This window comes from Natrix helvetica (genome assembly GCF_964273705.1).
Source record: "Natrix helvetica genome assembly, chromosome: 2".
Taxonomy (NCBI): domain Eukaryota; kingdom Metazoa; phylum Chordata; class Lepidosauria; order Squamata; family Natricidae; genus Natrix; species Natrix helvetica.
In genome coordinates this window covers 185,531,255-185,544,758 of record NC_138552.1, presented here as the reverse complement: position 1 = coordinate 185,544,758, position 13,504 = coordinate 185,531,255, and the positions used below count along the sequence as shown (strand labels likewise).

Sequence of the window (13,504 nt, the reverse complement as noted above, 5' to 3'; positions counted from 1 at the left end):
TGAAGAGGATTTAATGCCTGTTAACTACAAGCAGGATTGCAGGCTCAGGATTTCTCCACATTCTACAACATAGATGTAATAACCCATGTGATTTTTGTTTGGATTTGCCCTTTCTTCAAAAACATTTAAAGTATTAAATAAAATGAGCTGGAAGTAAATTTCATTGAGCATATTGAGACTTTTGAGTAAACATGTATAGAATTGTACTTTGAAACTTCGTATAAATGTTGGAGATGATCAGAGTCCAATATAACATTAAGAAGCTTAAGATCAATGACTATAATAGGCCTTGGTTCAGATTATGGTATTTATGCATAAGCACAGTTGAATTGGTGATATGGAATTTGATTGAAAAATGGAACTCTAGTTATAAAAATAAGATCAAGGAACACTTGGAAAAAGACCCCATGACTTTTGAAAACTGAACGCAACTCATCTATGGTATAAGAATGCAACCTGACATTTTAAATTAGTGAAATGCCATAAATAGCAATGGTGGGATAGTATTACATTGTATCCAAAAAGCAAAACCATCATATAGCATTAAATGTGAGTTCTAATTATGAAGTAGAAAATAATAATAAAACCTGGATGGATTTCAAGTATTCAGAAACTGTGATATTTTAACAAGCTGGAAAGTTTATCCAAGCTGTTTGCCCATGCTTTTTAAACTAGTCATTTTTGAATATACTTTTGGCAGACAAAAATTGATATAACCAATTTTCAAAAAATAAGACAAAACCTCTTATTATGATGCTAGTCTTTCTGTACCAAGTACAAGTTATTTTCTGTCCTACTATTTGGTGGGTAAAGATACTGCCAATTAAAAAAAAAGTAAATTATGGTTCCAGAACTAATTAAGCTGTGAAAGGTTTTCCCAGTTGTAAACCACTAGAAACCAAAGTTCAAAAGATAGACATTCTAGGTTTCGGAATCCATTACTTTAGAGAAATTATTATGATTTCATTAACACATTAATACTGCAACACCAACAGCTCTCACAGATGGCAGAGACATGATCTACAATGCAAATATGACTCTTGTTTGCACAAATGCCTTTTCTTTCATATGGCATTTTAAACAAGAATTAAAATGAATAATCTTTCCTCAGCTATAAACAGATCAACAGATGTCAGAATTTTTGGTGCCTTTTTTACAGATTTTATGCACAGTGTCAGTTTCAGTTTTTGTCACTCATTCCATTTTAATAATATTACAAAGATTTTTTTCTCATGCTATCTATGATACGTATATTGAAATAAAAGTATACGAATGCACTGTCCTTTGTACACCTTTGCACAGTATGCAGAACTGAAAAACCTTAAACATACACAAAATGATGTCATAACAAAATTATAGCATTAAAGTAAATAATGTAGATTTAATAACCATTTGCCATATAAACAAATTGAAAACAACATATGCTGGGCATTTGACTAGTATTCAATTCTTGATTTTTTCAGTGATAACACTTAAATTGTTTAAAGCTTGCACATTTGCTGAACATCTCACTGGCATTTCAAAAAAAGCCAGAAAACCATATGAATCAAGCCTTTTTGACTTAATTTAGTTCAATGGGCATTTATCATATACATCCTCATCCAGTGTGGTCATTGAAGTTTACTCCTTGTAACAAATCACAATATTCTAGCATATATCTCTTTGGAATCAGCTTGTTGTAGTGTGTATGAAAACACATCTGAGCAATTGGTGGCACCAAGAACAAGTAATTCTTTAGCTTACATTATCTTGGTGTTACATGAGCAAACAGGCTCAGACCTCAACCTCATATGAATTAGGTTTACTACAACATTGACAATTATTTTCCCATGTTGTGTTGCTTGAAGAATTGTGTTCCCAATTATTTTTCTTTTGCAATTAAAGCAATTTTACAGTTGGCCAGCCACTTTTGAACATCCAATGCTGTATTTTATGCTTTCATCTCACTATTTTTCCATATCCAAAGTGAATCCAGTCAATTTACCCCCTTGTTAGCTCTTCTGAAACTCAGTTTTTAACAGAAAATCTAAATGCTCCTTACTCAATTTTAGAGCATTTTTTTTTTAAATTGCCCAATATTTTTAACTAGGGAGGAAGATTGGTGGGATAGCAAAATCTTACAATTAAATAGCACATTTATTTAATGGGTATGGAGGTAGTCAGAAAGCTCACTGATTCCAGGAGAAAAGGAAAGTTTAGGAAGTATTAAGACTTACTAATTAATATGTAAAATGAGCACTGGCAATAGTTTAGAACACACAAATTGCTTTCATTAACACTTTCTGTAAAGTAATGATTTAAAAGGTAGAAAAAGCAAGTGCAGCCAAAACTAACTCTGGATAGGAACATCAGAAAAATAATTATAATGAATTATATACTTTATCTACACAGCAATGTTGACAAACTACTTAACCAAGAAGCATAGGGGAGCATGGAAAGTTGCAATAACATCATATAAAAAGAAGAAAGCACTGGAAGGACAATGAAGAAGATGCACTGAAGCTAGTACACCACGAAGGCTTACTGAATACTGGAGAAACTAAACTGGTTGACAAGAAAGACCAGAAGAATAAAAAAGAGATACAGCAAGGCAAAATATTACAAAGCTAGTGCAACACACACAAACACACCCCACCCCATCCCACACCAGCAAACTTACAAAACCTAGCAGGTGAAGCAGATAACAATAAGATCTGGCAATGGCTAAGAGCAGAGAAAATTAAGAAAGAACCAGAGGAACTAATTCTGGCTGCACAAGACCAAAGCTTCAGAACAAATACATACAAAGCCAGAATTGAGATGACAGCAACAGATAGCAAATGCTACCTCTGCAAAGAAGCTAAAGAAACAGTGGATTACATAATTGCTGCTGCAAGAAGATCACACAGACTGACTACAAGCAACAGCATGACAAAATAGCAACAATGGTGTATTGGAATATCTGCAAAAACTGGTGGGACCACAAAATAGACAAAGTAACAGAAATGAAGAAGCTAAAGTGGTCTGGGATTTTAGAATTCAAACAGATAAGCGCCTGCCACATAACACCCCAGACTGAACAATTTTTGATAAGAAACCACAAAACAATCTGGATAGTGGATGTTGCAGTACTTGGAGAGAGCAGAATAGAAGAGATAAAACAGGAGAAAAAAAAGACAAAGACCTACCAATAGAAGTAGAATGATTACAGAAAAAAAGCAAAGATGGTTGCAATAATAATAGGCGCTTTGGGTGCAATCCCAAAACATCTGGAGTACTACTTAAACACTATCAGCGTTAATAAAATTATTTTCAGACAACTGGAAAAGGCAACTTTACTCAGAACATGTTACATCTTGCAATGATATCTTTAACAACATCAAACAACATCTGCCTATCCGAGGTCCTTGAGAAGGACTTGATACATGGAAGAAAATGTCAAATTGAATATAAACATCTCGCTGACTGTGTGATCAACTATAGTAATAAGGCCAGAACTGAAAAACAGCAAATGATTCAAAGTGCAGATTGTGGAAAGAAGCAGAAGAAACAGTAACTTCAGTACATTCAGCTCATGTAAAAAGATCACACAAACTGATGATAAACAATGACATTACACAGTTGCCAGGATAATTCACTGGAACATCTGTAAAAAATATCATGTGCCAATAATGAAATATTGGTGGGAACATAGAGTTGAAAAAATAATCGAAAATGAACAGGCTAAAATACTTTGAGAGTTTTGAATACAAACTGATAAAGTTTGGCACATAATACACCAGATTTAACTATGGTTGAAAAAAAGGAAGTGTGGATAATTAATATGGCAATACCAAGGGATAGTAGAAAACAAAGACTTGGAGAAGATCACAAAGCATCAATATCTGAAAATCAAAGCTGAAAGATTATGGCATAAACCAGCCATGGTAGTCCCAGTGATTATCAGCACACTGGGACTTACCAAAAGAACTCAAACCAAAAACTATTGGATGACAAATCTGTATATTGACAAAATTTCCATTTGTCAGTTAAAAAAGGCCACCCTGTGCTTGGATCCACACCAGTGGTGGGTTCCTGCTGGATCGCACCGGATCGCGCGCGCTCCCTTTCAGCGCTCCACCTGGCTTGCGCGCTCCCTTTCAGCGCTCCACCTGGCTCTCGCGCTCCCTTCCGGCGCTGAAACCGGAAGTACAGTCTTGCCCCGCCCCTGGCGAAGCAACGACACCTGCCTGCGCTCCACCAGCTCGGCTGGGAACGGAGATGTTTCCTCAGCGGAGCGGAGCGCCTGAAAAGACTTTTCAGGCGCTCCGCTCCGCTGAGGAAACATCTCCGTTCCCAGCCGAGCTGGTGGAGCGCAGACAGGCGTCGTTGCTTCGCCAGGGCCGGGCAAAACTGTACTTCCGGTTTCAGCGCCGGAAGGGAGCGCGAGAGCCAGGTGGAGCGCTGAAAGGGAGCGCGCAAGCCAGGTGGAGCGCTGAAAGGGAGCACGCAAGCCAGGTGGAGTGCTGAAAGGGAGCGCGCAAGCCAGGTGGAGCGCTGAAAGGGAGCGCGCAAGCCAGGTGGAGCGCTGAAAGGGAGCGCGCGCGATCCGGTGCGATCCGGGAGGAACCCACCACTGATCCACACATATACTATGCTGACACATTTAACATCCTAGATTCTGAGAAAAACTTGATGCATATGAAGGCAAATCCCAGTTAATGAATTGGCAGCTATAATGTCACATTATTAAGTATATAATAATAATGACAAATTTACCATCATTCAATTTCAAAAGGCAGCTTTGTTTAGAACAACTTACATCCTGCAATGATAGCTCTAACACAGGGCTGTTAAACTCGCGACCGTAGGCCAGATGCATCCCACACTGGCCACAGCCATGCCTGGTTTAGCGAAGGGGGGGGAATTGCAATACGTCACGTGACATTGCCGTGATGACGCAAGTTTGACACCCCTACTCTAACATCATCAAACATCAAGATCTACCTATCCCAGAACCTTTGAAAAGACTTAATAAGTGGACAAAAATGCCAGTCCAGTCTGAACATCTGGCTGACTGTGTGACTAACAGCAATAAGAAAAAACAATAAGTAAATAAGTAATAAGTAAAAATAATTGGAAAAATGACAAAATATGAGGACTTGTTGAATGCTTATGAAAAAGGAAACCTGTTGTTATATCAATCATGATTAGAACCCATAGAGCAGTGATGGCAAACCTGTGGCACGCGGAGCCATTTGTCAGGGCACGTGAGGCGCTGCCCTGTTAGCTGGCCAGTGCGCATGCGCGCGCTGGCCAGCTAAGTTCACCTTTTTAAGAGCTATTTTTTGCCTTCCCCAGGCTCCAGAGGCTTTATAGGAGCCTGGGGAGGGCAAAAAGAGCCCCCCACACACACCCCGGACGCTTCAGGGACCATCCGGAGGCTTCCCTGAAGCCTTCGGAATGCTTAAAACCACCCTCTGGGCAAACCGGAAGTCACTTCCGGTTTGCTTGGAGGGTGGTTTTAAGCGTTCCGAAGGCTTCAGGGAAGCCTCTGGACGTTCCCTGAAGCCTCCGGAGGGCCTCAGGGCGGGGGCGGGGGAGGCTCTTTTTGCCCTCCCCAGGCTCCTATAAAACCTCTGGAGCCTGGGGAGGGCGAAAAAAGCATGTAAAAATGGGGGGTGCGTTGTGCGCGCATGCGCACTGGGGGATCGCGTGTTGCATTATGGGTGCGGCATGCCCGCACACGACCCTCCCGCGCTCCCCCCACTTGTGGCACACGAGCCAAAAAAGGTTCGCCATCGCTGCCATAGAGTGATACCAAAAAGAATTCTTGATATCTGGAAATACTGAATTTATCAGACCTGATAAATAACATAATTTTACTACCAAAAAATATCATCTTGCTTGCAAGTGCCAATATTCTTAGAGACCATTTTAATAATTCTTAAGTATTGGTTAGGACTTGAATTATTAAATTTTCACCAGTTTTAGACTGTAAATCTAATTCAGATTACCTACATATAATAGCAATAGGGAAGAGGAAGAGGAGGAGGAGAAGGACTGGCACATACCAAGACACTTAGCTAGAGTTTATGTTATCACCCCATTCTTCTGAATGAATGTTTCAATTTTATTAACACATGAATTAATAATATTAATTTGATTTTACTACAACTAATCTCAAGGGTATCCTGTTAACAAAACTTGTAGAATAATTTGCTAGAATTCAAACTGATTTGAATTGGTTGAATTATTCAACTAATCATTTGCTAGAATTAAATTGAATGTTCCCTTTAGAATGCACAGCACTGATATATAGCAGTAAAGCTCTATTTATTCCAAATGAATAGAAACAATGGTTTAAAATGAGTTTAAAATCATGCCCTGTTAAAATCATGATGAAATAATGTAAGAAGAAATTGCCACACATGCAATCAAAGGAAAATATCTTTTTAAAAACACTAAAAGGAAGAACAAGTCCTAAGATTTGAATCTTAATTTGGGATGAAATATGGTAGAATTTTAACCAACTGAATTTATTCAGCATGCAAATTACTTCTTAAAATAGATCACATGCTGTATATTTTACAGATAGAAAAATGTTGTTTTATTGAACTGAAAGATATATGTTCAATCTGTCACAATTTAAGGAATCTGAATGAGCTCATAGGAGAAATCTGTAATTACTCTGAACATAATATTAGTCAGAAGTAAAATGAATAATTTTGCTCCATTTTATTACCTTGGGGATATAGCCATTTGTACCATAAATTCATTGACCTCATCTGAAATGATAAATCTGTAAGACAGATCTGATCCATTAATTCTTAAGTGACATTATTTCTACTCCAGTAATTTTTATTCTATGCGAATAAATGTGCTCCATCTCGGGTATAATACGAGAACGAGAAATAAAGACAGAGAAAGAAAACTAGCTGTCTGTTACTTCATAGTGTTAAGTAAAATCAATAATTACTAGATATTTAATTCATCAGGGATGTTGTCAAAAACTGATTTATTGTCATTACCCTCCATATTCTCATTTTTATCTAATCGGAGACTGTATTTAGTAGTCTGTGATTAATATATGAGTGAAGAAGATTAATATTACATTTCTTTCATCTCAGTAGATCAGATATTTGTATAGACAGCAGCATTCTCCCACTAGGCCATGTCCAGATATATTGGATTACAACTCTCATATTTCCAGTGAACGCAGCCTAACACCAAAGACATACTGGGGAACAGAGATTTCTAAAACTAAGTAAGTTCTCAGAATCACTCAAAGCAGTATGACAGTGGAGTTTAGCAGGATATTTCAAGAAAAAATTCTCCAACTAATTTTTCCCTCCTTATTGTTAATGTGCTGCTAAGATCTTGATGAAGGAACAAGTTTTAAAAAATCCTTTACTGTTATCTTAAGAAACAGAAGTGAAAATGTACATACCTTACAATAATTGACCAACAATCCCTATGTCATGTTTGTATTTCTACCTCAAATTGACCTGACTGGTGTCTACAATTAATAAGAGTCCTGAAGTAGTGCTTGAAAAAAAGATCAGTGTTGGAGCAGAGAGTAAACAAACTTTAGTTAGTAAGAAAGGATGCAGCTTTATCAGGTCAAACAATGGAGGAGCAACAATAGGAGGTGACAGAGGGGCGAAAATTCCGTGTAAACGGGGAACTAAACACAGGAGCATGATCAATAAATAAACTCACAGCAATGAACTTGAAGCACAGAAAATGTTCAGCACTCCTGCACTTTATGTTTATTAAAGGTGTGCATATAGTGGAAAGTTCTTGTTATTTGAAATATGCAAAAAAAATTGAGTCTTTTTAATTACTACTGACAGCCTTTAAGTAGATGTGTACAAACAATACAGTAATAGGGTGACTAGGTACTCAAGAATTTAGAAAAAGTCAAGTAGAATAAAATAATAAATTTATTCTTCAGATTGTTAATATTAAATACTGGAGAAAATTATTCCTAGGAATATATTTCTTTTAGTAGATGGGAATGAATTTGTATTATTCAGATCAAAAGGGACACCACAAGATAGAAGAAGAAAAAATCAGAGTTATGGGAACTCAGAAAAAGTCATGGCTTATTTAGGGAGGCACCATCGTTATGGAATATGTTTTCCACTTTACATCCCGAAAGCTGCAAATCCCTAACAAAAGAGCTTTCTTGAAATGTGAAAATGCCAGTAATGAAAAGGATCGATATAGCAGATGATTAGTGAAGAGGACAAAATGTAATCAGATAACAAAATAAAAGTCAAAGCTGTTGGACTCCTTTTTTAAATCTCTTCTCTAACAATATTATATGTATTTCACATAACTATGAAGAGCAGGATAAAGGTAGACAATAGAAATTTAAGAAACATAGTTAGGGAATGCCTATTTACTCTAAATAATATTATACCCTCAACCAGATAAACTGCATCTTGAGAAACTGACAGAACTTAAGAATGGTCTGGCTGAAACTTTGTGCATTGTATGTCCCTAAATTCAGAAATTAGTAAAGAAAGGATCCAGATAACTACAGATTCATCAGTCTGACAATCTAATAACATCTCAAAAAATTCTAGACAGACCTTAACATTTTCACTCAACAATCACTTTAAAAACAACATACTATTCATCACAATCCAGCATGGATTTGTAAGAACAGCACTTGGCAAGATAACCTTGTCACAAATTTAAAGGGAACAGGAGAGGCCTTTCTTAATTTGAGAACATTAGACAACTAATATTTATGTTAGGCTGGATGGAATAATAATTAACTGGATAAATGTCTTCCTTGGAAATCATTCACGGGCAGTATTTCCTTTAATTTCCTCATCAACCAAATTAAAATATTGAGTGGGCTGTTAGCTGATTCTGTTTTGGATCCCCTACACTTCAATGATTTTATTAATGAGTTGGACGAGATGTTGTTGTTGTTGTACAAATGACACAAAGTTCTTTAAAACACAGAAATAAAAATCATATCAATACACAAAATGAAATTTAACAGAGAGAAAGGCAAAGCAGTGAGAGGTAAGGAATGGTCCTGGCGATAAAAGTGTAAAAATGAATGAGTGGTTGTTTACAAACTAAGAATAACAGCTACAATTTAAAGTTGCACCACAGGAATAATTCCATTTTATTCTGCATTGATGAAACCCCACCTCTCTTCATTAAGGAGGATTCAGATAAACTGGAACAAATTGAAAAAGCCAACAAAAAGTAACTAAGAGATTAGAAGATAATGTAAATCCTTTAATTAAAGATTAAAAGATCTGGGAAAGCTGTAAAGAAGACTGAAGGGGAATATGAGGGTACTCTTTGAGAAACTGGAAGAATATCTAATAGAAAAATAAAGCTGCAAGCTATTCTCTAGAGCTGTGATGGCAAACCTATGGCACATGTGCCAGAGGTGGCACATAGCACCCTCTGTGATGGACCGTGAGCTGCCACCCCAGTTCAGCTCCACTGCGCATGCGTGTGCACCTCCTGCCAGCCAGCTGGCCTTCAGCTCTCTGCCGTGCATGTGTGGGAGCCACTCATGCATGCACAAAGGGCAGGGCGCACACAGGATGGTCAAACAGACGTGCATGGGGGTGGGATACATGTGGGAGGGGCGTGCATGCATATGCATGGGGTGGAACCTGTGCAGGAAGTCACACACGCATGCACCAGGGGGCAGAGCCCATGTGTGGGGTGTGTGTGTTGCATTTTGGGGGTTCACACATTTTGGGCACTCGGTCTGGAAAAGGTTAGCCATCACTGCTCTAGAGGATAGGGCACAGAATAATGGATTTTACTTGCGGAAAGATTATAACAAGTTGGTCATATGCATACCTAAAAATACATTTTGTAGTAAATTAATCAACAAGAAAGCTTTTAGATGTGTGCTCCCTCACGTAATATGCTCAAGCAGAGAGTGGGAAACATCTAAGTGTGTAAAGTTTTAGCCTGGATTCCTACTGCGTAGAAAGTTAGCCTCTGTGGCCCCTTCCAACTCTGATTTATGTGGTCTATACTTTGTAGATCATCAAACAGGAAAAGACTCTGAAGATCAATCAGGTGTTCCGAAAGTTAGAAAAGAAGTAAATGTGGTTGTTTTAATGTGAGTGAAACTATGGAAATAAGGGGAAGTGTGTTTTATGAGCAAAGAAAATCAGTTGAAATCTCACTTTTCCCATGGTCTGGGTAACACCAGGCAAAGCAGTCTCGTATCATCAGCTATTCTCTACTACATAACATTGTGTGTGTGTGTGTTTGTGTGTGTGTTGGGTTTCTGTTGGCATTACTGCTGGTTTGGTGTGCGTGCAATTTTTGTGTGTGCGCTCACTTCTCTCACGCATAGTTGCTAGTAAATAGGTCTGTGCATGCGCAGAACATTAAAAATGTTTTTTTTTAAAAAAAACCATGCTGCGGCGACTGTGGAACTGTTTCGGGGACGTGGTGAACCTGCTATCCCTACCAGTTATACATACATACATACATACATTATATGTAAATTGCAATTTATTAAAAAGAGGTTTGATATATTTCTGCCACAATATTTCCAGTCTAAATGAATCCCTCTGGATTAAAGTAGCACATAAATATAAAAATAATAAATAAATAAATAAACCTTGATTAGTTATTGTTTATTATCTTTATAACTGCTTGTGCCATTATTGTTTTTGTGTATGCACAAATCATTGCATCTTATTTTAAATTTATTGCTTTTAGTGATTCTTCGGTGATTCCATATGGTAACAGTTGGATTCAATCTTAAGTAATCATCTGACAGGTTTATAGTGTGTGAATATGGAAAATGCACATTGGTGTCTTTATAGGCATCAATATAGATGCTGTAATTGCATCTGATTATCATTCAGCTTATGTACTATACCATGTATTCACTGAGATGGCACATTTATACTCATGACCTTTGAAGCAGCTTCCTTAGAGTCATGGCAAATTATTGCAAAATATTTCCTAATAGGTCTAAAGTATTCATCCTGTTATATTTTATTTGCACATTTAACAGAAGATGATGAAGAATTTAGCTTTTTTAATACCTAATAATATGTGAAATTAAGATGAGGGGGTCTTATATGTTAGTGCTTGAATACTTCATGAGACAATTGAGCATCTTAAGTTCTCTTTTAAATTTGTTTGTAGAAACGTCGTATATTATGCATCACAATCTGTAATTTAAATGAGAAAGACCAACAATGAGGAGAAGGAACTCAGCACTTCTCAAGATGTTTATCTTACAATACAATACAATACAATACAATAGTAGAGTTGGAAGGGACCTTGGAGGTCTTCTAGTCCAACCCCCTGCCTAGGCAGGAAACCTTATACCGTTCCAGACAAATGGCTATCCAACATCTTCTTAAAGACTTCCATCTTATTGAGGTTTGTCCAAAATCAAATTACATACTAATATTTTCCTTTATTAAATGGGGCATATTCCTACACTGACTAACACAGATATATACAACTCTTCTTGTATAAAGATATAATAAGACTCCAGATAACTATGTATAGAATTGGGTGTTTTTATGCATCAAGGCATTTGGATGCCTGTTAAATAGATATTTGACAATCTGTTTTATTTATAAGATATCTAAACCACTCAGAAAGTAAAGCCTCAGCAGAATTTATTTCTCTTGAATTGGCAGAATCAACAAAATCAGAGTGTAATCTTGTGTTTCTTTAGTAGGACCAGTAAAAAGTATTAAATGACGTATTTTTATGTAAAACATTTTTATACTTATATTTTTATGTAAATAAACAGAATAAAAAATTATCTTTGACCTACCCAAGAAAAGTTCAGCATCTACAATATCTGACATATATAAAATCAGACCTTAAATAAACTTGTGTGTTGAATATTTAGTTATCAGCTCCACAAGGTAGCTATTTCACTGATTGACAGCTCTTACAGTATCTATGCTGAATTTATTTTCCTATAGCAGCGATGGCGAACCTTTTTTGGCTCTCGTGCCACAGGTGGGGGGAGTGCAGGGGGGTCGTGTGCATGCGTGCTGCACCCATAATGCAATGCGTGACCCCCCCAGTGCGCATGCGCGCACAACAGTGGCGACCCCCCATTTTTACATGCTTTCTTCACCCTCCCCAGGTTCCAGAGGCTTTATAGGAGCCTGGGGAGGCAAAAAGAGCCTCCCCCACCCCCCCAGAGGCCCTCCAGAGGCTTCCCTGACGCCTTCAGAGCACTTAAAATAACCCTCCGAGCAAACCGGAAGTCACTTCCGGTTTGCTCGGAGAGTCATTTTAAGCGTTTCAAAGGCATCAGGGAAGCCTCCGGATGGTCCCTGAAGCCTCCTGAGGGCCTCCAGGGGGTGCAGGGGAGGCTCTTTTCGTCCTCCCCAGGCTCCTATAAAGCCTCTGGAGCCTGGGGAGGGTGAAAAAATTGCTTTTAAAAACGGTGAACTCAGGTAGCCAGCGTGCGCATGCGCGCTAGCCAGCTGACAGGGCAGCACGTCGCGTGTCCTGACAAATGGCTCCACGTGCCACCTGTGGCATGTGTGCCATAGGTTCGCCATCACTGCCCTATAATGTGTAACCTTTCGGTTCTTGTCCTGCCTCCAGGGTAACAGAAAATAACTCTATTCCTTCCTCTATAGCATTGTTGGTGATCCTTTTTGGCACAGAGAATGCACATGTGCATGCGTGCCAGAAAATGGAAGACATGCGCACATTGGGAAGATGATCTTCTGGTTTTTGGCATGCACATGCGCCCCAGCCACATGGTCTTCCAGTTTCTGATGCGCATGCACCTGGGAAGACCAGCTGACTGGTTTGCATGAGTGCACCAGAAATTGGAGATTATTTTCCCATTGTGCGCATGCCCAGAGAGATGGCTCTGCGTGCCACTTCTCACACATGTGCCATAGGCTCGCCATCACGACTCTATAGGATAACTCCTTAGACATTGGAAGACGTTGTAACTTCCCCAATCTTCTCTTTTTACACGCTAAATATCTTATATTTATTGATTTTCAGGGTCTTTTTTAGCATCTTGGTAGTCGCTTCTAAACTTGCCCCAATTTGTCTGTTTTACACTATACTGATCCAAAATAGGCCTAACCAAGGCAGAAGAAAATGGGGACTAGCTTCTCATTTCCTGTCAATATCTGAGGCCTTCTCCTGATTTTACACGTCTCCCTTTCTCACTTGTGTTTTTGGCCTCAGCCCTTGATGATAATTTGACAGAATTTTGATTTGATATGTTTTGATAAGTAAATACCAACCTTTCAGCATCTTTTAGAGTATAAAGTACATTTAGTTTCTTTTATATTCCTTTGCTATTTTAATTCTCTCACATTTGAACATGTAAACATCATATACACATGGGAATGTAATACATGGAAATGTCAAAAAGGACATCTGTTCTGCTCAGGTTTGCCATGTGGAGTGGAAAACCAGAGGGGAAGAAGAAATGGGGAATGTATGCCAAGAAACAGCAACAAATATTAAAAAAAGAAAACTAACAGCATCCATCAGCAAGTTCTGCCAGAATGTCATTGTTTTGTAA

At 38.2% G+C, this 13,504-nt stretch overlaps 1 protein-coding gene across 4 annotated transcripts in view; it reads right to left on the bottom strand.

The window, feature by feature from the left end:
* Positions 1-13,504, bottom strand: part of SOBP (sine oculis binding protein homolog) — a 162,212-nt gene that overhangs the window by 21,575 nt on the left and 127,133 nt on the right. The gene's annotated exons all lie outside the window — the stretch shown is intronic.